Below are 25,354 nucleotides of genomic sequence, written 5' to 3' on the forward strand. Positions count from 1 at the left end.
TGATGGTGCGTGCAGCAAGAGAGGGTTTGACTGCAGATCCCGACCACCTGCTTCTGCAAATTTGTAATAACCACAGGCGAAAACTAGAAGAAACGCTTTGAATACCGGCGGCTTTCTATCAGCTAGACAAGTCCCTGAAACAAAATCCATAAAGATAATCAACAAACTTACGTGTATTGATGGCTATCGCGCTAACTTTGACGTCTTCTGCTTTGGAGGTATAAAGCAATAAAGTATGAATTCTTTTTGAGGGTTCATGTTTTTTTTTCAAAAAATTTCTTGTGAGCAGCAGTTTCGTACAATGCTTGATTTGGTCCTCTTTTTGTATGTTTTCTTTAACGTAACCTTTCGTTTAGGTACACAGTCTTGTAAGCCCTCACAAGCCGTGCTCTACACCGCATGCTTAGGAAAATCGAACATTGCTCTTACACTGCAAAAGCTCTTTTCATTATCGGTTTTGTGTTTTCCATCCACACACAAGAAAACGTAGTTTCAAAATGCAATTATATGTGACATTTTGGGCAGAAGTTTCCGTTTCTGAAACTATGCCACAGCTATCTGTTGAACCATTAAAAAGCATGTGACCTGAACAAAACAAAGAACGCGCATTTGGGTTTTAGCAAAGGAGAAAGCCGGAGGAGTTGCAGGAGTATTGTTATGCACACTGCACGTATGTGTTAGTGGCTTGAGCGAGTTAGTAGCATTACAAAAATGCAGACGTTCCACACACAACCCGAGGGAAAAAGTCAAGGACTAACAATAGCCCGCTTTTAGTTTTCCCTCTGGGTTTCATCGCCCTTCGTATGCGCAAAGTGCCAGCAATTATGGTATGCCGCACACATGAATATATTAAGGAGAAGCACGACTCTGATCACCTATTATCTGCAGGGGCTCCACTCAGTATAACCGCTCTACCCGTGCTCCACTAGCCCATGTGTGGCCTAACAAAGGGTATGTGCCTCTTTTTTCTTTCGATCTTTTTTCTGCGACACATTCCGGAGCAGTCGCTACGCGCATGATCGGCCCAGCCAAGTGTCGCCTAGCAACGGAAGCGTGGCTCTTCCTTTAGTGCTTCTTTCTGTGCGTGCCTAATCTTTCGTATACTTCTTTCTGCGGCTTTATTGTGCAGCGTACAAATATGTACACAGAGTGATCAAAACTTTCATGGAGGATGTCATATGGCTTGCCCTTTCCTGTATACACACGCTGGAGCTTTGGAATACTTCTAGGACATGTCTGCTCACAGCACGACAGTTGCGGTGTCCGTGGCAAGTGATGTACGCTTCCCTCATCGCAAGAAAAAACACCAATCAATGTCCTATAGGAGTTGGCTTAGAGCTTGCATGCATCATAACGTCACATCTTCGCCCACAAGCATCGTGTCGTTCAAATGTGGTCTGCCACTGAAACGATAATTAAGAAGAGCAGGTGATTGACAGATATTCTTAATCATGAGTTGTGCCATGTGTATTAGACAAGTATCATATCTTGATGTAGTTACGTAGATGTTTGAGCATTACAATTTGATTCTCTCGAGAAAACCGGGTTGCGGCTCTTGGTATTGTATTTTTGTGTATGCATACATTTACATTTACTGCGTCTTTTTCTGATAATATCAATCAGCATTCGTGTATAATATGCACAAACGTTCCAGCGAGCTACTTATTACGCGATGATTTCAGGCATTCCTTTGGGTTTTGCGAGAAGTACGTAAAACTGACTTATTGCGACGTATGGCGAGCTGTTTTTGTATCAGTTTTGCCTATACTCTTCGCCGCGAGGAGCAATGTTAATTCTTCGCGCACTTCTTTACCGCCTTCAGCAGCTTCCCTGCTTTGTCGACTTCACATTTTGTCAGTATCCACGTTTCCCTTACTGATCCCAATTTGAAGGTGAACAAAATGGCAAATAGCCCTGTAACAAATAGACGACAGGTATTCACATAACACAGTTTAATAAACACGAATCACATAGACAATCAAAGTGCACGAGCAGGAAGAAAATAATTCGTGTTATAATCACGCCGACGTAATGCTGAAGTTGCATAGAAGTCGGGCCAAGAGAGGATTGCCTGACACGTATATCACGATATACTCTTAGCAAACGACCGCTTAAAACAATGCATATAAGGCAGAAAGTAGGTCAAATTTTCGACGCTTATAAATGGCTCTCTAAGCGGCCTGCTTGTACGGCTCTCTTATGCGGCCCTTCTTTATGCGGCCTCTGGCTAAGCGGCTCGTTCTTATGCGGCCTAAGTTTATGCGGCTCTTCCATATGCGTGGCCATGTCGTTGCCAGAAGGCCGTTTAAAAGTGACCGCTTAAAAGTAACGCATACCGTCGATTTGGTTAAACGGTATTTCTGGTCAAATCTGTCCGGCTTATATACGGCTCAATATGCGGTCCAAATATATGTGGTACTTTTCGCAAATTAAAAAAAAGAGAAATTCCTCTACATTTTATTTCATCGTACAGCGTTCCTCTTTTTTTTTTCTTTTGTTCTTTTCAGCCTTCCAGCTCATGAATATGCATTTACACCTCACAAGAAGACTGCACAGAGAGTCGTCATAAACCATGTATCAACACACACTCCACCACGGGGATTTGAACCCAGGGCAACCGCGTGACAAGCAGATATGCACTGTAACCACTACGCCACCGCACCACACGATCTGGGTGGACTTACGCGGCTTTATATATGCACTTCACGTTATCTTGGACAATTTTATGACCGGTTACAACGCTATAATTTTGCATATGTGAGATGCATCGTTCGCGTATATATGCGCGTGTATGCGTGTACACGACGTGTAACCCTCGCGTGTAACCCTCACGGGCAGTCACAGTCAGTTTGTGTGTGGAATTATGTTTCTCGTCCGACGGCTTGTGCATTCCGCACGGAGACAGAGGTGAACAATGAACGATGCGTTTCCGAGCGCATTTCCATTTGCCGGCATCATACAGCAGCCAAACGTGCCCTGATGTGCAACCAGCCGCCAAAGAAACGTTTTCTCAGATGTTTGACACAGTACAGGCGGTGGAAGTCAGCTGATCTCATCTCCACTTGGCGAAGTACAGTCTCCCACGAACTTCGCGGGCATCGCGTTGATGTCGGTGCGTTTACACGGACAGTATTGCGTAGAGGTTCATCTCAGGGAATCGGAATAAAACCCATAATCGCTTACGGGTTTGGTGTAGTGCAGCGCGTACGGGGCGACGGACCAGCTTTCAGAACGGCCGCGCTCATTTCTCTCCGAGTATAGTATAGACGATAAAGAAACGTTGTTGTTGAGTCGAAAGAACAACGAGCCTTCGCACAAAAAGAATGCAGTCTCCCGAGCTCGAGGCTGACGGCGCCGACAAGCGATGCCGTGGAATTGTCATGCTGGGAAGGACGGCGGGTCTGAGGTTGTTCGTTCTCGTGGTTCGTTCGTTGTTGACAGTTGGAAGTGATGCTTCCCTTGGCTTCCACAAACGATGAAACGTAGTGCATGACTGGCGCGGGAAGATCACGCATGAAATCGCTTGCATCACCCGTTAGAACATATGTTTCCTGCCAAGTGTCGCATCAAAAGCTAGCAATGCTTGAAATCGAATGAAGTCACAACATGATGCAGCTTTCAAGGATAAAACCATGCTATTTCTTCAAAAGTCAGAAGTGGCCTGAAGGATTCAGAAGGATCATGTGAACAATTATACTGAATAATGCAAAGGTTAACTTGAAACATTCTAATATTTATTGGGCGCTGTTAAATCTAAATAACAACCCCAAATTAAATATGCACTTGTTTTGCACCTTGAAGGTTCATGAACGTTAAGCTCTGCAACATGTCTCAGTTGATCGCATATCAGCGCCGAAGAGCGATCTGGTGGAGGCCCTGTGTTGGGGAACATGGCAGGTAGAAGGTTGTTTTCGTATTCCACCCATTGTCGACGACTGAAAGTGATTCTTTCCTTGGCTACGAGATGTGATTGGAGCGACAAGGGCCAGTATTACTTCACTCCACGTCATCCAGTCGAGTATGCTTTGAGCTTAACGACGCTTTATTGTGTAAACTAGCAAAATGCTAAAAGTGGCCGAACTCGGGCAGTAATCTTGACTTCTAGGAATAAATATTCACCTGTCTTAAAAATGTGCAGCCAGTAGCATCCTGCTTATTCGGATCATGGGACACGACATGTAAACGCAGAATACTAAATAGCAGATATAGAGGAACAATTCTTATACTCAATACGTGTCATAATTGCAAGTAACAGCTGCAAATAAAAAGCACGCTTTCACACAATAGCACACCCATAAATGTTGAGCTTTACGCGTCCCAGTCAACCTCCCTTATGTTCGGTACCAAGGGCGTAGCCAGAATTTTTGTCGGGGTGGGGGAGGGAGTCAACCAGGCTTTATGTATGTTTGTGCATGCGTTTGCATGTCTTTGTGTATATATACGCAAGCAAAATTGAAAATTTTCTGGGGGGGGGGGGTTGAACCGGAACGTAAAGCTACATGGTAAAGCTACATGGCTCACCGGAACGTGAAGCACGTACAGCTACATGGTACGGAACAGGGGCGTAGCCCCTGTTCCGTACCATGTAGCTTTACGTGCACCTTTTTAAAGACGATAGTCTTTCTTGGGGAACTTAAACGCAGAAATTTTGGTCTGTCTTTCTGTCTGTCTGTCTTTCTGTTTGTCGGCACGTCCCTCGATTCAGCCACTCGGCCAAAGTTGAACCACTTGCCCAAGGGCCAGCCGTCTTGAACTGGTACGGCTGTTCATACTTGTGAACGTTGTCGATCAAAAAGTAAATGTCATGCATATCTGAGGTGCAACATCACTAGCTAAGTATTAGGTGGCGTGTTCCTTTAATAGAAAATGCATACATACGTAATTTTAAGGACCCTAGTTTCTTAAGCTGCGCTGAAAATGCATAAGAATGGAAGCTTGAGCGAGTTGGTATGCGTTCATCTTTGTTGAAACAGCGCTCACTAGACGACGACGAAGTAAAAGAAGGCACAGGACAGGCGCTGCCTGTCCTGTGCCTTCTTTTACTTCGTCGTCGTCTAGTGAGCGCTGTTTCAACAAAGCTGAAAATGCGACTGCGCTGAAATTTGCCTTCCTCCGTGCCCTTCGCACGAGCTCATTGTTGTGTTTCGGTTTCGGTTCTGTATTGCACTGTACGAATGCCATGGGTTGGTGTTGAAAACTTTAGTTTTGAGAAGGCCAAGAAGGTGAAAAAAAATATTTAAAAAATGGAAAAGCAGCGTTGTGGGCGGCCTTCAGGCTGCCGGTTGTGGGCGCCGCTCTGGCGTTCCTGTTTTACCCAGGCGACGTGTAAATAAAAGAGAGTGTGGAGAGTACTCGTTGAGTGCGGACGTTTCTCTGCTTCAGCGCTTCGCGCCAAACCGCGTTTTCGGGCTGGCTGGCGTCCCCGCCGGTCGCGTTGGTCACCGCCGGTCTTCGCCTGCTGCTGCGCCGGGACTACCAGCACGCAACACAGCACTCATGTTTCCCGACGTATTGCCAGATGGCGTCCATATCTCACACAGCGCCTCTTCTATCGTCTTTACACGACATTTGCAGCGAAGCACGCAGATACGCGGCCAATTTTTAAATATCAGCTGTCATGCAACATTCTTAGCTTTGGCTAGTACAGCAGCTAATACAAACTGTGCTTGAGAATTCAAGATTTATTGCCAGTACCAACACTACCTATACACAAAAACATTCTGTAGTAGTTCAAGCACAAGTGTTGCAGCTTTTTCTTTAGAGTTAGCAGCTCATATAGCGCTCACATAAGCATGCAGATATACACGTCTAAATGTGCAGCTATTATTCTTTTTTACGAAGAACTGCGCAAAATAAACTGGCACAAGGAGACGCACGGACAAGCGTCTTCCTTGTGCCAGTTCATTTCACGCAGTTCTTTGTAGTCATGAATTACGAACTTGCCCAGCGATCAATTCTTCGATATTATCCTTTACATGCAGCCCACTTCCATGGCAGTTACCACGGCACACCATGTGTCAGACATCGTGCCGTATGAAGGGTATTCGCATATAGTACCAGATTTGTCATTCACTAAATGTTGAGACCTAAAATGTATTTGTTCGCTTTCTAGAATCATTTCAAAACATGACCTTTCCCTTGCAGTGTTGAGACATATCTTTGCATTAAGTTAGGCATCGTGTCCAAATCCATCACTGTGCCAGCCTGGCACTTAATTATGTATGCATGGTCCCTTATTTCCATTCTGTGCTCCAAGCCCTTCCCTTCACCCATTACTGTAGAACTGTGGCATTTAGGTGTTTCATCTGGCAACGCTAATTGTTCTTACATTTTGTGCCATTTCTTCGAGTACCCATGCCAGTATTTAGTGCATCAAGGGAATGAAGGAACATAATATGCTGCTGCGCAGCTGCACACTGAGGAGAACAATGAGATGCAGAGCCACGAGAGAAAATATAGAGAACATTGTCACGGCACAACGCAAACACAAGACAGTGAAAAGTTTTACAAGAGTAGGACAGCTTGTTGACACAAAAAAATGGCAGCCACAAACATGTCTAACAAGACTGAAACTTGGGCTAGTTGGTTGTCCTTCATGATGAACCAGCAGCACAACCACACACGGACAAAGGAAAGGTACACGAAACACAGCACTCTCTTGTGTGCCTTCTTTCCTATGTCCGTGTGTGGTTGCACTGCCGGTTCATCATGAAGGACAAACATGATGTCTTCGGCCAAATTCCAAAGACCCACTAGACATTGATGTTCAATGTCCCCATTGTCTTTCTCACCTGCAGAGCACACGCGTCAATACATATACAATAGGATGCATCGTAAGGATTTTTCACCTATATGCTCTGTTGTTGGAGTAATGGGGCATTGTGCGAACAAAATAATGAGTGTAAAAATAAAATCACCCTAATATATATGCCATTTTCCTTATTGCTCAATTCTCAACCTTCACGTGTTCCACTTCAGCACCTGTGCACATAATGGCCTCCTAAAGGATCTCGGCAGTAGTTTCTCTGAAATGGTTTTGAAAGCTGCTATTGGATCGGATTAAGCTAACTGAATCTGATGAACGTATCCTTTCAAAACATATAAGGGGGCAGTCCACTTGTTATTTTCTAACAAGCTACCTTAGCAATTTGGCCTTGGACGTGTGCACTTTCCTTGCAGTTGTGTCCCAAACAGCAGTCAGTGGCCTATCGGTTATCAGTAAAAATTCTCTTTATGAACAGTCTTACAAGTTCAGTAATGCAGCATTGTAATGGATGTATCATTCTGACATATAGCTTACGCATTCAAAACTCTTCAGTTGAAATTCCTAAACAGTTTCTCTAACAGTAATGACCACAATTGCTATTCGACTCTCGGTACCATCATCTACATGCATGGATTGATGCATTCTGCAATGCTATGCATCTTATGACTGGCCCTGTGATCTCACAAGTCACCTGTGTCCTTCTCTAGACAGTAACAGCTATAAATATCTTGCATAACCTAACTATTTTTGTTTTCAAACAGCATGACTTACCTCTATTTGCACAGTCAGTAAGCCTGAACACACAGTGCACTTTTGTGGTTTGACATATTTTATTTTCAATTGCAAACAAAAGTGTGCAACAATGTATACACCAATACAGCGTTTGTAAACTAATAAGTGAATCTTACACTTTTACAGGAAAAAGGTAAAAAAAAACAACTCCGAACGAGGTGATCAAATAATTGAACAGAACGATTGTTGTTTTTCTATGGTTTAGGGGATTCAGGCCTTCTCATCTGACTGGAATTAATTGATAGCGACCTAGCTTGAGTTTCAGCACGCGTATATGAAGAAAAAACTCTACTTTCTTGCAGAGTGCAGGTCAAAACATACATGGAAAATTGCACCACATAAATGGGAGGATCTACCTAAATGCCTTCAATTATAATAACTTTACTTAAACACAATAATATAACACAGAATTGACTAGAGTAACGAACAAGTGTTGCAAGTAAGTGGGCCTTGATCGACGTCGTATATGTAGCCTTGGAAACAGACGAATGGCTTGAGGTGTGCTTCCTGCCTGTTTCTGGCACTTAATTTGCAATATATGAGTAGAATACACAGTGAAAAAAACTCTGTTCTATATAATGAGCTGTGTAGTGCACGTAGGTACTATGATTTATCACAAATGTATGACTAAACTAGATACCCTCTATATTAGTAGGCCTGAAGTTTGAGGACGCAGCTTTTCTGTAGGTAGTGGCTAATAAAGTTTCAAAACATGGGTATCAGCTGTGCATGAACGACAAGTGATATGCTAATATAATGCCCTAATAAATAGGACTTTTCATAGTACATGCATCACAAATAATAGGATGACTGTGTATGTTTACTCCGAGGAAAACTACAAGATGAACAATGAATATGCATATATGAACACACACACACACACACACACACACACACACACACACACACACACACACACACACACACGCACACACACACACACACACACACACGCACACGCACACACACACACACACACACACACACACACACACACACACACACACACACACACACACACACACACACACACAGTTATTATTGCGCATGATGTTTGCCACAGATTCCAATGCTAGTGTACCTGCTACTCAGGTATCCTCAAAAGAAAGAGCATTGAAAAGTGCATGAACATCAAACAAACTTAAATGTCTCTAAAGTTTGTTAAAATTCAGATAGCCAGCAGCCATATCTACCCAGCCTAACAATGTAACAAAAAACACACAAAAGAAATAAAACTGCACAAAAAAGAACATAAGTTAGGCGTTGTCCTTGAGCTTGTCGAGAATCTTCAGCAGTTTACTGCTTGCCCAGCAACGTGGAAAGCTCTCTTCCTTGTGCAGCAAACTTTGAATTAGTCCCAATGTTTGGGCGAAAGCAGACGGGTAGGTAACATCCTTTATGTAATGTACGGTCAAACACAAGAAAAGTGCCGTTTCACGCGTGCAGTCATCTTTCAGGGTAACACGCTCGTCCTCAGCACAAAAGATAACCTTTGTTGCCGAGCTCCAAAAAATTGTGGGCCCTGGGAACCCACAGACATCTGCAAGACACTGGAAAAAAAGTAATAAAAACTAATATATGTTTTATGTTCTGCACAGCACATCTTTTTACAAAAAGCTGACAATTCAGAAGTAGTGGATGAATGCCAGCACTAAAATATTGCAAGCTTTATATGCAAAACCGTGCATAAATTGAGATTTTTATGGGCGTGGTTTATGCCACAGTAAATAAAGCAGTTTCAGCAACCCCGATACGCAGCTATAGGTGCCACTGCTGGAAATTTTACTAATGCATTCAAAGCAGCCACAAGTACAATGTCAGATCTCACAACTGTATAAGCAAGCGTTTCTTTGTGTTTCGCACGCAATGTTCATATCATATATCTGTTCCATGAAAATGGGTAAAAACAGCAGCCAAATGAGTGTGCTGAGACCATAAGTTACGGAAAGCAGAGCCTTGACTTGCTTCAATAGTAGGCTGCAATGGAGGCCTGAAGCCACCTCTCAATGATGACATATCACAGGTGGTGACAGATGGCATGTGTGTTGGGCATGTCCTTTTGCACTAAACTTGAGTGCTGTAGTGTCACGCTCACAGGGCAAACCTGGAAATACTTGGTTTCTGTTTATGTTGGGAAATGGAAGTACCACAGTAATCAAAAAGGCCCAAATGGACTGCCTACATTGACTTACATGATTGCTTATGTGTGTACGCCTTTGTGCATACAGATGTACTTGAACTATCTTAAACTATTTTAAACAAAGGAATTGACTGGGCCCTATTCAATGGCAGAAAAGGAACTCTGCTACAAACAAGTTGGACGTAGCTACACAGTCCACATTGAAAAAAACTAAAGGGCATGTCCACGCTAGGATACATAACAGTTCCCAGTCATCATGTAAGGTGGCTACGCATGTAAGGTGGCTGCATATAGGCTAGTATCAATATTCCTTGCAGCACCACGGAAACAAACTTCAATCTACATGGATGTTCTAATACTGAAATTTGACGTATAATCTTTCGTTGACTGAATGATACAAGTTACATTCAAAGTCAGTGTCAGAGTACTTTAGCAGACTCAAAGGGCCCACTTTGTGCATGCAGTGAATATTGCTGTTGTATATCGACTAATAATCACAACTTTGCAGGTCCTTTCGGCTGTCAATGCACGCGTCTGAGAGTGGTGCCACCACCTGCTTATTGAATATTGTCTTTCTTTCATTGAAATTAAAGCTCTTTTGCAGAAAAACATTCTTGTATTCAAAAGTATTTTGTGTTTGCATATAGGATAATTGGGCGCAAAATTAGCCTGAATATCTTCTTTCAACGTGGTCTTGACAAACGTATGTATTTGTCGTCTCGTCAGACATAGAATAGCTTTTTTTTAATTTCATATGCTGCGGCGAAAATAGCTGCATTATTGTGACAAAATTGTCGTGCGAAAGAAAATTCTTCACTGGAATGAGCTAGCTATAGACTTGATTGTAATTTATGAACTCTCCACCGGAAACAAATATCTAAGTCATATCTGTTGCAGTACCTAAACGCAGATAAATAGTTACATTGTTTACGAACGTTTTACGATAGTCATGCACGTACAATACTGATTCCGTTTTTGAGCAATATATGAGAGATAGATTCGCTTCAGGTGCACAATTGTAGATGCTGCTTGATATCGTTCTTGATTCGCGAACCCCATAATAGTGAGCAACAGTGTTTCGCTTTCTGACAATTTGCGACCTTCATGCATTTTGAAGAAAAGGTCTGAGCAAGACGCTCTTCTGATGCGCCTTTCACAGATCTATAGAGACTCGTTAGGATCGGTGCTTTGTTTCTAACAGCACAACACAGGATTGGGAGCATCGAAATAAACTCACCCAGCCGTCATGGTTCACGGGGCAGTGCCCGCAGTAGGAGAACCAGGAAACTTGATGTAGCACGCCTGGTTCCCCTGGCTGGCGGCTGTACGCGAGCAACCTGATGCACTCACACTCACATCGCACTGACACACTTTGCACTCACACGTGCCATCATAACTGCACGCGCCTCTCTGAATGCCTGTGACGTCGGTCGAGGTGTACATCCCACGCAGCAGGGCCTGATCGGCACTGCCGAAACATTGAAGCACGCCAAGACGATCGCGGGACCGAATTCTCAACGAAAACAGAGAGACCATGCAAGGAGCGGGCGCAAAAGAGACGCACACCGCTCGACGCGCATGGGAAAGAGAACTGTAAGGGGAATAAGTCAGCAGCGTGAGCAGGGAGAGAACGCGATCAAAGGTGAAAGCTTCCTTCGCACGTTGAGTTTGTTGACGTCGCGGGCGTTGTTTGCGTGACAATTTTGCGTATTCACGAGTAAACTGAAACAAAGGCACGTCTACAAAACGAACTTGTATACTTTGAACAAAAATCACAGCATATCCACGGAGTGAATGATGATGAGTGGGCGAAGCTGCGGAGGTTCATTGGTAAACCGTGAATCTTCCGTGAATTCTGCCCAGTACATCATCACCGACGTGAGATCGGGCGCGTTTATACTAAAGGTTCGATGAGTTATGACGACTTGCAGCTCACTTTAATTTTACATGTACGCTGTGAATTTTCATTGTTTAGAAAACCATTTCTTTAGAAAACATCTGGCGTCTTTCGTTAAGGAGGTGGCGTTTTTTCGTTTTGCTTTAGAAACATCTGGCGTTCTTTCGTTTTGCTTTTAGAAAACATCTGACGTCTTTCCTTGGTTTATTTCATCAATCAACGGTGTTTTGAACAAAATTTTTATTGTTTAATCACGCACAGGAGAAATCTCACCAGGGACTACCTTGGAGGTAAACAATGGCTGCTAATCGGAACGAGAGACAGAAGAAGTCGGCTTTTAGCTAACACTTACACTTCTACTTCTACTAACGTTTCCTACTGGAACATGCCAATGGCTGCTAATGGGGAATGAGAGACAGAAGAATTCGGCTTTTAGTTAACGCGCACGCTGCGAATTTTTTATTGTTCAACAACGCACAGGAAAGATCTCCCACCGGCACCACCTTGGAGGTCAAGATCTGGTACTAGCGTTACGACTGGTTACGCACTACTACGACTACGAGGGACGGACGGGTGCCGCCTTAAGGAGCTTCGCCCCTAAAAATGTTGCGAGGCGAACGAAGAAGCAGATGCGACTGACGTAACTCGGCACGGCTGCTGTGTTTCGAACGCACGTGCTTCGAACGTAATCAGATACGATCGGCCAAGTTCAGGGGGCGCTGGCTGTATCTCGAGTTCACCGGTCGCATTCGGCGCCAACACAGGAAACACTACACGACGTCAACGTGGACTTCAAGCCTTGAGCACGGTCGCTCGGCGCTGTTGCTATAAGTTTCCCTCTCGCTTCTCGCCGCGGCGCCGATCTCAATTTCCCGCATAAAACAACGGGCCCTGTATAAGCGTTGCGTCCGCTCGAGAAACTTTCGCGTGAATAAACACCGGGCTCCATATAAGCGTTGCGTCCGCTCGCGGCCGCATATAGCGGGCCCAGCCCGTCACCGCAGAATTTGTGACGCTTAATGGCGATTGAAGGGCCGCTTATATGGAGTACCTTGTGGTGGAATAAAAATGGGCCGTTTATGTGCCGGACGTTATACGGGACTTGAATAATAGTGTGTTGTTATAAAATCTCTGGTCTTCGTTGGTATTGACGGGTCGACCACATTTTACTAACAATCGCGATTGATCATTAGTGTAGTGCATGCTAACTCGAAGTCATCTTGAATGAATAAAACGCGCGAAAAAAACGAGGACGAACAGAAGAGACAACAGACCACGGCGCTGACTCGCAACTAAAACTTTATTTCACAAGGAACAGAATAAATAGCATCTGGGAAAGGATATCGAAAGACCATCACGTATGCACAAGGCGACAAAAGTAGCAATAACAACAAAATACCCTACGTGAGTGATTAGTCATGAACATGAGGTAAGTTATCTCTGAGATAAGACACTTCAGCCTATGACAAGGCTATCGAAGGTTGGCTGACGCATATGTGACTTTCCAATGACATGTAAAAACCTTCCATTATATCTCGTGTGCGCTGATCCCTGTGCCGGTGCAAAATTTCCGTCCTATAAAAATTGGGATTACAACCACTTTTTCGACAATGAAGAGCCAAATGAGAACCTGTGCCGTTTTTAACATTTTGTGCATGCTCTTGGATCCTAATATTTATGTATCGACTAGTTTGCTCTATGTAAATCTTACCGCAGGAACATGGAATTTTATGTACACATTAGTTTGACAATCTACAATTTTTTCCTTATATTTGACCGCGCACTTTAGCCGTTTGTCACTTCTTTCTCCAGTTAACTTTCTGTGCACGGCTGGACATACCTGTCGCAACTTGTGGCCAACACTGAAAACAACGTCAACATGGAACCTATTTGCCACATTTTTAATTCCATGTAATAACCTATGCAAATAATGAATCACTGCTAAATTCTTGTGGTAGCGCGATTACCATCAGCTGTTCTGTTCGGCCTAGCTTTTACTGTTTTCGCCACTTTTGCACAGGCACAGGGATCAGCGCACACGAGAAATAATGGAAGCTTTTTACATGTAATTGGAAAGTCACATATGCGTCAGCCAACCTTCGGTAGCCTTGTCACAGGCTGAAGTGTCTTATCTCAGAGATACCTTACCTCATGTTCATGACTAATCACTCACGTAGGGTATTTTGTTGTTGTTGCTACTTTTGTCGCCTTGTGCATAATGATGGTCTTTCGATATCCTATCCCAGATGCTATTTATTCTGTTCCTTGTGAAATAAAGTTTTAGTTGCGAGTCAGCGCCGTGGTCTGTTGTCTCTTCTGTTCGTCCTCGTTTTTTCGCGCGTTTTATTCATTCAAGATGGATTCACAGCAACTTGCCCAGTTAAACGTTCTAATGCAATAACTCGAAGTCGCCTCGCATATGCGAATGTTTTGTTAGCTGTCTTTTCTAATGACTTAGTATCGAAGCTTGGGCGTGTTGGTTAGACATCGGAGGGGAAACAGCGCAAGAGAAGACGAGGACAAGAAGACGAGGACGAGGACTGTGTGCGTCGCCTTTCTTGTCCTCGTCTTCTCTTGCGCTGTTTCCCCTCCGTTTTCTAATGAGCGAAGCCGACGCGTTTGGCCTCGGTCACCGCAATTATCAGGTTCTACAAACAGTCATGCACTTTAATTATTACAATGCGCCAGGGCATGTGTTCGGAGAAGCACCTTCCGTGTGACGTCTTCCGCAAAGGTTGGCATTTCTTAGCGAACATAATAATGTTGACGGTGCATTAAAATCACACAAGGGAGCGCGAAAAAAACACGTGGCACGCGCAGCAAGAAGTGCTAAAGAGTGGAAAGCCGTGCTTCCGTTGCTGTGGCACACCTGGCTGATCCACGCATGCGACGGGCGCAGCCTCCTGGAATGTGTCGAAGAAAGAAGAGCGAAGGAAAGAAGAGGCGTAGAGCGGTGGCCGTATATAATCTCCTACAAGCCGTTTTGTGTAAACAGTATACCCCGTACTGTACAACGTAACCTCTATTTTTACGTGAGAACGCTCGATACTGTGAACGGGGACTAAAGGTTATTTCCGTACCTCCTATCTTCAAAGTAAATTTGTGCATTTTTAATAAAGGTTAATTTTGCAAAGGTTACTGGAAAGCTTCTATTTTATAGGTACACGCATTTGTGAAAATGTGCACCTTTAGTAAACGTTACCACGCTTAGACTGTACTGTGGAACAGTGGCCACTTTTGCTGGTTTTACCATCCTCGTGTGAAAACGGCACTGTTGCCGTTTGATTCTGCGCACTCTAAGACAGTTAAGAGAGGGGTCGCTTCACTTTGCCCAGAATCTGCACTGATGAAGTCGTGTCCACACCACATGCGCACTAGATTTAATGATCAGATCAGCCTATTGTTGGCGGTGGGCTTCCCTTTGTCGGTCATGTATAGAGGCCGGATTTTTAGGCATTAAAAAAAGGTCGTTTTAGGTGCCAAAAATAGGCAGGCAAAACAACGTTTGAGGCCTCCAAAATCGCAAATATAGGCACAATAAACTTTCACACGAATGGAAATAATTTCAAACGAAGACGTGCACGACCTCCATCTACGAAAGGAAAACAATAATGTTATTGCTTAAGATGGCACAAAGGCGCCAACAGTTGAACATAGCCGTGCAATTGTGATTTGCCCCGCATGGTTCGCAGAGCACGGTCTCTCCTGTGTTCTGCACGGTGAGTCAAGTGTCCGCTGTCGAATCAACAAACTCCTGGGTGTCTTTTCGGCATGACAGAGAAGGGCAGAGCAGGAACAGGTAGCCAGATTGCTAAATGACCTGAAGGGAGGGATTCCCCTTGTTGGCCAGGTGGGTTGGGGGTTTCAACCGAACCCCGCCCCCGAAACTTTTCAGTTTTGCATGTGTATATACACGCACACATACAAACGCACGCACGAACATACATAAGGTATGGTCGAACCCTCCGCACACCCCACCACCCCGAAAAAAAATTCTGGCTACGCTACTGCAGTGAACACCTTAAAAAGTAAATTACCAACAAAACAAAAGCCGCGTGCGCATCACACTTTTCTTGCTTTTTTTGTTCTTCACGCTCCTTTCCGCTCATGGCTCTCCGCGGGTTCGCATTCGCCAACCGCTCGCGCCATGTCAGCGCGGCGGCAAATGCTCGCCGGCGTGTCCCACTTCACTACTGCTAGTGGTTGTTTCCGGGAGTTGGTTTGACTAGAGGACTAGGTTGAGCTTCATAGTTCCGAACACTCAATGTTGCGTGGTAACATGACTAACAGTCTCAAGCTGCACCCGGGAGCGAAACTTGAGGCTAAATAGTGTTCGCGCCAATTTTGAAAATAGGCATTTATAGGCATTTGTAAGCGTTTAGGCACGAACGCCAGACATCTCTCCTACAACCTTAAGAAGGTCGTAGGAAGACATGGTGGGCCGCTGGTCTTTTTGGGCACCTGATAAACTGGGCAAATTCTGCCCGTGCACTATAAAAACACTATAAAAGCCCTTCTTAACCTCTAATTCATGCTCATATATCAAAGTGGCGCGATAGGAGCGCAGGGAACAAAATAGGCATTTGCCTAAAATCCGGCCTCTAGTCATAAATGCGGTCGCCGAGTCACTTATGCAGAAGGTGAAGCGTCGAACACAAATCTGCTTGGTATTCTTCCCCAGGTAGCACAAAACGGATAATTGACGTTTTATAAACGTTTATCCGAGACGATAAAAACGTTTAGAAAACGTCACGGAAAAGAAGCTAAAGGTCTAGAAAACGTTTTATATCTCGTCTAATGTCCGGCTAGAATCCGTTTTTAAGACCATCTAGAAAACGTTTTTAAGACGATCTAGAAAACGTTTTAAAAACGTTTTAAAAACGTCGCAGAAAATCCCATTTTTAAAACAGATAAAAATATCCCATTGCATCGTATTTGAAAAGACGGTTTCTAAATGTTTTAAGACGATCTAGAAAACGTTTTAAAAACGTCACAAAAAATCCCATTTTTAAAATACAAATATCCCATTGCATCATCTTTGAAAAGACGTTTTCTAAACGTTTTTAAGACGTCATGCAGGATCTCTTTTCTTTTAGCTGTTTTGTTTTTGCGCATGCAATTATAATAGTGCACGTTTTTAGGAAGCGCTCTCTGTTATAGTAATTACAGTTACTTTATTCTGTATTTACTATTAGAGAGTGAGAGCTCAGTAGATTCACACACAAAAGTGGTCATGTCATAATTTATTATCTAAAACAGCAACGATTCCTGTACAGCATAGAAACGTAAGAACCACGAAATGAGATATAGCATGCGACTATATAACATTATTCAGAAGCGACAAAAGAACGCGAAATATAGCGGTAATTAAAATGCAGCTATATAGTATCCAACCTTCAAGAACACTTTTTGTTGCACGATTCATCATTCGCAAAATTGTTGTCAAACAACTAACAGTGCAATATGACAAAATTTAGGATCTGGCACAGCCATTCTGCAATATGTAAGCGTCGTCTCATTAGCTTTACTGAATCAAACGCAAGGATGAAGTGAAGAGAAATTGTCGAAAAGGGAATGTCGCGCTGAAGCCAACGACTCGACAAGGCCGGGGACAAGTTTCCATCAGGCAGGGGCGTAGCCAGAAATTTTTTTCGGGGGGGGGGGAGGGTCAACCATACTTATGTATGTTCGTGCGTGCGTTTGTATGTGTGCGTGTATATAAATGCGAGCAAAATTGAAAATTTTCGGGGGGGGGGTGTTGAACCCCCCCCACTTGTCTACGCCCCTGCCGTCAGGGCCCTGACGAAGACAAGCATTCATGATGAAACGTTTCCTCAACGCTTCATCTTCCGCTGAACTTCTTTCTTGTAGGAAGGAGAGAGAGAGAGAGAGAAGGAACAGAGGATAGGCAGGGAGGTTAACTAGCGTCCAGTTTGCTACCCTACTTATGGGAGGAGAAGGAGAGAGTAAAAATAGAGAGAAATAGACACATTTCACAACACACACACAGAGGAGTGTATCACAGGTGGTCACTCAATTTTGTTGCCTTGAAGTACTGCAGGAGGGCTCGTGTGGTTTTCTGGGCTGATGTGCTATGAAGACAGACTCCCAAGATCTTTCCTTCGGGAAAAGGCCGACCGTCAAGTCTCCTGAAGGCACACTGGCACACTGGAGAGTCCGGCGATGTGTTTGAAATAGCATACAGTGGCACAAATGATGATCGATAGTCTCTACACAGTTGCAGTTATCGCACATTGATGAATCTGCCCTACCAGACCGATAGGTGAATGAGTTAGAAGACGCTACACAGAGCCACAGCCAACACAGCAACACAACAAAAAGACGTCAACAGTAGAAGTGCACAGGACAGCGCTTACTCCTGTCCACTTATACTGTCCACGTTTTTTTTTTCGGTGCGCTTCAACCTAATTTTCCAAACATGAACGTAAACCAACTGGCCAAACTCGCCATCTTGCTCCAACACAGCATTCTAAGCAGGAAAGGAGGCATGCATCAAGCACCTGGTGTGTGTCTCCCTTCGTTTCGAAACAATCGTTCTGTAGCGCTACTTAAGACCACAGTTAGTGGAAATTGACTCCAATGTGTTGAAATCACTAATAACAAAACAAAACTGCAAAATAATATTTGGCCCACCCAGCTAAGAATGCGTAATGAAAAAAGAACGTAAATTGCTCGCAAAATCACTGTTGCTGATGTGTATTGCTCACAAAATTAAACTTTTGGGAACGTTTTTACAACATGCCTCTGTTGGAACATTTGTCACTGAAAAAATGTTGGCAAAAAACTCTGGCATCATTTCCGAAGTAAGACTAGACGTTGGGAACAAAAGGCGCCATTTTAGACGTTAGCTAAAAATATTTGTGGATGCAGCATCCGTGTTTCAAACGGCGCCCACTAAAGAAGTAACGGTTTCAGGCTTCGAAATGCAGCGTACAAAACTTATCACAGAAATTATGGTCTGACATCCCTAGAGAGCACACAGTTAAGCTTGAATGTGCCATGGCTAGCAGAAAATATGAACAGTGTAAATTACAGCGACATATAACAAAAAGTACAACTAAACCAACTCTAGTGCGAAAGCAAAATGTATGAACACAAAACTAATCGAAACGACCACAAAAATTACAATGAATGAGCCACTTACTAAAATGAATAAATAAAAATTAGGAATATGAAAATACCAGCCTGATAAAAAAAAACATCTTTCTTTTATGATGCCCAGTATTAGAAAATGTCAGGCTAAAAGAAAAAATTAATATAATGATAAGACACATTAGCTAAAGAAATTGGGACTCTTCCCAATTTTTTACTCAATAAGCACACAGCTGTAAACTCAGGATTGTCAGAGGCAGATTAGGGTATTGCATTTAGTACATCACATTGCTCAGTGTCAAAATATCACAATGTGTGGCAAGTCAGTCTGAACACATGGATTCATGAGAGGTACTTGATGGAAATCACTAGGCACATCCGGAAGTCTGCAAAGAACACCATACACACGAAAGTTGTGCCATTAGCAGCATGGGGCAGCGTTCCACGTCAAATATATTTTAGCACAATAGCCCTAGTGCTGTTTTTTGAAGATGCCGACAAACAAAGACGCTCAAAAAAGTTAACTGCTTTACAAACTGTGACCTTTTGTTTTTGGAAGTTTCCAAGGAAAGGAGAAAAATGTCAGTCTCTTGACATCCATCTTTTTTCATACTAAAACCTGTTAGTCAGCCCATCAAAAAAGAAGAAAGTAATAATTTAGTTGGTGTAGCCTTTGTTTCTAAACATCTAGGGCAAGTACCACCTGCAATAAATAGGAGAAAAGATCACTTCATTATTTGTTATTATACCTATAGGACGGTGTGAAAAGTTGAAAACTCGATAACACCGTACGGCGACAGAGAGCAAGCCTGCTATATTTAACCAGGCACAAGAGAAGCGCAAGAGAACCTCTTGGTTCTGCTAAGAGCTGTAGGTTTTACCGAGAAAGGAGGAGGTCAACAGAGTAGGGGAAACATAAATCACAAGTCCGAAAGCGCATCGAGATAGTCAAGGCAGCACTGAGAAAAAATGCCGAACTCCTCCCCGTGAAACGCGTCTTTGACTCTCATGCCCTCAGAAATTCGCAACTAACAGAAAAGCATGCCCAGCCTCTCGTTACATGCAGATAGTACTGTGGAAGAAACCATGAACCAGTATGCTGTCGCTGCAAAGATTCTCTCATCCACAAACTTCAGTGACACAATAAAACAGATGACACATGCCGTAACATCCAACAATGCAGTTTTAAAATTGGGTGCGCGAAACTTTGCGTTCGTTCATCGCCATTGCGCATGCATGATACGCTACGTACGCAACAAACGCTATCTGCGTATCCCATTGTAAAACTGGCTACTCCGCATGCGTCGTACGCCATCCTCTTGCCTACTCACGTTAAGTGGCGGAAATAGTATATGCGCCCAACGAACGCTATCTTTGCGTACCCTATTCTAAAACTGCTTCTTACGCGGCACGCGTAGCTTAAGCTAATGTGTATCTTGAAACTACCTCATCAAGCGGCCAAGAAAAGACAGTCATTTTACTGAAATTAGGTTAACAAAAAAAAATATCGCTCAAGTTCGTTCGAGCATGAACGGAAACCATGAAGTGCATTTACGTTTAGACAGCTTTATCATGTATGCTGAATAAATTCCGCAGTAACGTACTGCTGAAACATGTCGCACATGCAGCCCGTGTTTCAATGGAACACGCTTTTTCATTTGCCATAGTTCTCAAATACGTAGCGCAAATGCAGTAAAAATGAACTTACCTTGAAAAAACCCGCATTTCCCCGAAGGGGAGTATGAGGAAGTGCGAAGCACGGGGTGATGCTATGAGGGGGCGCGCGCGACTAAACTGCAGAGCCGAGCGAAGGAGACGGCAGCGAGAGAGCACGCGCCAGCCGACCCACGGAGGTCTGGCCGTTTTTAAGTGCAAAGCACTTTTACTGATGATGATGATGATCTGTCTTCCGAACTCGTTCCAAAGAACCCGCAACGCGTTCAACTTGTTGGCGGCGTTGCGCACGCCCGAGATGGGGCTCAGGTTGTTGTCGAACCACAGTCGATCGCACACCGCGCAGCTATATCCGAAGCTGCGGTCCAGGAAGTCTCGCTTGAAGCGCGCGTCCGGCCGATCGAATTCGAGGGCCCGCGCTCGCTCACGCATCGCGCGTCCCCGCGCCAGATCGGCTTCGGGGTGCTCGGCTCGCTTCGCACGCTTTCGTTCGGCGTCTCGCCGCCGGCCTTCATCACCACAGGCAATGCGCGGGGCGCGCGCAGCCACGGAGCGGAGGGCGGAGCGCGCGCAGTCACGTGGGGCGTGACGTCGCTGCGCCGTTGCTACAGACGCTCCTCTCCGCTCCTCGCGCCGTTGCTATGGGACGGCGGATTCAGGGTCGCTTATAAAGTGCATTCGCACTTAAAAAGTGACAGAAGCCCGTGGTTTACAGTATCCGCAAATCCACAGAAAGCTAATCGCACATCAAAGTAACCACGCCCGTCCCTCGAGCATAGAAGAAAGAAAGTTGCGAGTGCGTCCCGCGCGCAAGCTGATGAGTGAATTTTCCCGCAGAGAATCTTACGGGACTCTAACCGTCAGTCAGCGTAACAGTCGCTCCACACAGACATACTTGCATTCGGGTCCACAAGTTTAACACGCAGCGAAGTACAGTTTCTTCACAGCTGCGTTTATAGCCTACACGAAGCACGACACAAGCACGAAATATAGCAAAAGAGTGCATCACCGGTGAGCTCGACCACCCATGCGAAATCGGCGAGCTTAACTGACATTGCAGAAGCAACGGCCGCGCGGATGGGTACAGTCAGCTCTAAGGCCTTCGTGCGGAAGTTAGACGGATATCGCTGCGAGTAAATTACAGTAAATTACGTAAAGTTTACTGGTTAATGAACTTTGAACTCTTCATTATTGCTGATGCAATGTAGACACCATACGCCTTTATGCTTTTGCGCGTTACTTTCTTTATCGCAATGAGAGATGGCGTGCGCAGGCTCGAGTTCAAATTTCAATTCGCGGTGGTTCATGCATGCCCATGCATGCATGGGCCAAGTGGCGCGCGGTCCGCTGCTGGGGCGACAAAACGTCTTATAAAGTGCGTCTTCTAGACGTCACGAACAAGACGTGTTTAAAAAGTCGAAATTGGTTTAGGATCGAACAAACGTCTTGAAATGTACGTTTAACCGAAATGGTCTCCAAAAATTCGTTTTTGGACGTTATCAAACACGGATATAATACAGATTTTCTGTGACGTTTTTAAAACGTCGAAATTGGTTTAGAATCGAACAAACGTCTTGAAATATACGTTCCAGACCAAAATGGTCTTAAAAAATACGTTTTCTAGACGTTATCAAAAACGGATATAATACGGATTTTCTGTGACGTTTTTAAAACGTCTAAATTGGTTTAGAATCCGTTTTATCCCATTTATCTCTGAAAAAAACGTTTTCTAGACCATGTGTGCTACCTGGGTCGGGCCCCAAACCCCAAGTGATGCCGTACTTTCATGAGCTCTCCCACAACCTTAAGAAGGTCGCCGGAAGACATGGTGTGCTTCTGGTTTTTTCGGCGCCTGATAAACTGGGCAAATTCTGCCCGTGCATTTGCAATGGGAAGAAACGCGGTTGTCAGAAAAAAAAAAACACATGAAAAGGCTTTCGTTAAGTGTTCCGCGGGATTTGTATACTCCATTCCATTAACCTGCGGAAAAGTATACATCGGGCAAACCGGAAGAAGCCTGAATGACCGGCTAAGAGAGCATACGAAAAAAATTGAGGAAAAAGAGGATAAATACACGCATATTGTGGCACATGCTGCAACATGTGAGTGTGAGCCACGGTGCTCAGATACACAGGTTATCGGAAAAAGCGCGAGGTCATCTGCACGAGTAACGTTGGAAGCCTACATCGAAAAGAATAAGGATCGTTGTGTTAGGGAGCCGTCCGTGGTTTTGTTTCCTAGGGAAATCTCTTTTTTAAGCAAGAATTTAAAGTGCTCCAAGCTGGTCTTTCCGTTTTCCTTTTATCTTTTTTAATACTCCTTTTATATTTATTCTTTGCCTTTTTATGTTAGGTGATGGTTGGTTGTGATCATTGCACATGAGCCTCATTGTCATTGCCTTGCGCATCTTCGTAGCAGTATATATAGGTTCTGGCACGCACAATAAACGGTAGTGAGTGCTGTTTGTCGGGTGTGTTTTTGCGTGCATGCGTGCGTGAATGAGGGAATGGCCAAGGCGAGCCAAGTATCTTCAATGTGACGCCACACGAGATCTATGGAGGGACGAAAGTCGGGCCCCTAAAGTGATACGCACTTAAGAGCGGCCTCCTGTAAATATTGTGGCGTAATGGAATTAAAACCAAATTCAACGGCAAAACCGAAGCACCGTTGAGCTCAAGAAGCAGACGACCGGAATGACGTCACTGTTCGAGACAACGACTACAGAGCTGTAGTTCTTCTGCGTTCGTTAACGCATGTGCGCCATGCGTGATATAATTGCAACCGCTGCGCGCGCACCCACACAACGAAGTCGGTTGATGGTTAATGTAACGACGCCCAGTCATTCTGGACCTCTCGGAAGAATATGGCGCTTGCGTTTCGCCGCTGAATTTGGTTGAATTTCATTACTTCGCAATTATTACTAGAGGCCGCTTTCTATAAATATCAAAGCTGCAATGGGTTCTTCGCATGGAGGACTTCAATTCTCTTGACATAACTGGGTGTGTCCAGATAAGATCGAACACGAGGTCCCGGTCACCATTCCCGATTTTGATGAAATTTACTGTAGGTCTAGGCATTACACCCCGAACAAAGGTTTCGAAGTTAGTTTCGCGAAAAAAAAATTTTGTTCGCCTGAAAAAAATACACAAATTTTGACCGCAAAAAACACTTTTCCGCCAATTTCGCGATTTTCTGATTTTTGAGCACACCTAGGGAAAAAACGGTGCACTTCATGGCCACAATATTTATTCCCCTCAAGAAACAAGGGAAATACAATCTTATGAGTCTATTATTTTTCTTTCTTGTCGAAGCACTTTCGAAGTAAAAAATGGCAAACTTGGCAAATTGCACAAAATACTTGTATTTCAGGAAGTTATTGCTGTAAGCAAGTTAAAGTGAGGATAATAAAAATCAGTACATATTAGCTTTAAGACTCTCGCTCTCTTTTAAAATAATTTCCGTGGTTTTATCGCGCTCTGTTTTGCTCGATAATTGGGCTGAATCGTGTGTGAGTTACCAAAAATGCCGAAATTTGAAAAATAGTTTTCTCAAAAAGGCCATTTTTAATCTTTTTCAAAAATCCCTCTGAATAAAGTCAAGGACGTCATCTAGCATTCTGCATAAAAAAAGTTGCATTATTTTGGTTGCTAACAAGTAATAGTGCGTCAAATGTAACCAAGCCAGCCTAGCGGCCCCGTCGTTCGTTATGTGCTGCAACTCGGATATAAGTTGTTAAATATACTTGTACGTGACATAATCACAAATCAGCAGCTCCAGAGCAACAAATGCGCAGCCAGGTGTCATGGTTCAGCAAGCTTTGTCTTGCAATCAGCCGCTTGACAAACCCGTAGCAGCAGCCACTCGACGCTGCGGGCACTCACATTACATGAGTGCCGCTTCGACTACGGATGAGCTCCTCTTGCACGCCAAACTACGCTCAGAGGACAAACGAGCGAAGCAAGAAGACAGACTTTTGGGCTAGTTGGTTCGTTATGTTCATTGAAGCCATAGCGCTGATAAGACAGGGACCACAGAAAGAGGACAGGACGTGCGCTCCTGTCCTCTTTCTGTGGTCCCTGTCTTATCAGCGCTATGGCTTCAATGAACATAGCGAAGCAATGCATCACTGTGAAAGTTAAATGCCGCTAAGTGCCACCAGATGTGGGTCATTCTACGCCAAACGTCCCAGACATTGCGCTCGACCCTCTCCAATTGTATTGTAAAAAATTGTGGACGTTCATATCAGTGCACTATTTGCCCTCGGAAAGTATTTTTTGGAAAAAAAATTTTCTTGTCTGTTACAGTGATTTGAAATTTGCCGTAGTGGGTGAAACATTGGTTGCGAAAAAATACTCTAAAAAATACAATACTTTACGGAACGCCTTAAATATCTGCTGTTTACTTCAAAAGGAATGACACTATCTTATTATCACCCATTGACGACCATTACTTTGTCTCACGATGTGCTTTGTGGTGAAGCAATGCTGCAATTCTGCGCCCATTTTGATTATTTTTTAAACATTCTACGAACACTACAGACAAAATAGGACTACATCACATGGCTGGATAGTTGGCAGTAAGCGTGTCAAAAAAGTATTGAAGTCGATGACCGATTAGTTTCGAAGTTGAAGGGGCGCAAACATTGAAAAATGTGTGAAATGCTCCACGTTCAGGCACATGTAGAGTGGTGATGCAGTCCAAGTAAAAATGCACGCTTGGTCTCGTTGGGAAGAGTAAACAAAGGAGATTTATTTGTGAAAGTTTCGTCGGAGTGTTCTTTGTTTTTGGCGAGAAACAAAAATTTATGTTGAGCGTTCGCGGCGTGCCTGGGCGCGGGCCCGTAAGTCCGCTTCACTGTGCCGCCACTGTTCCTTGGGGCAACGGAAGTATGCAGCGCCCACGCGGGAGGCATCCACTACGGCAAAATTCAAATCACTGTAACAGACAAGAAAAATTCTTTTTCCAAAAAATA

Source organism: Rhipicephalus sanguineus, chromosome 2, assembly GCF_013339695.2.
Source record: "Rhipicephalus sanguineus isolate Rsan-2018 chromosome 2, BIME_Rsan_1.4, whole genome shotgun sequence".
Classification (NCBI taxonomy): Eukaryota; Metazoa; Arthropoda; class Arachnida; order Ixodida; family Ixodidae; genus Rhipicephalus; species Rhipicephalus sanguineus.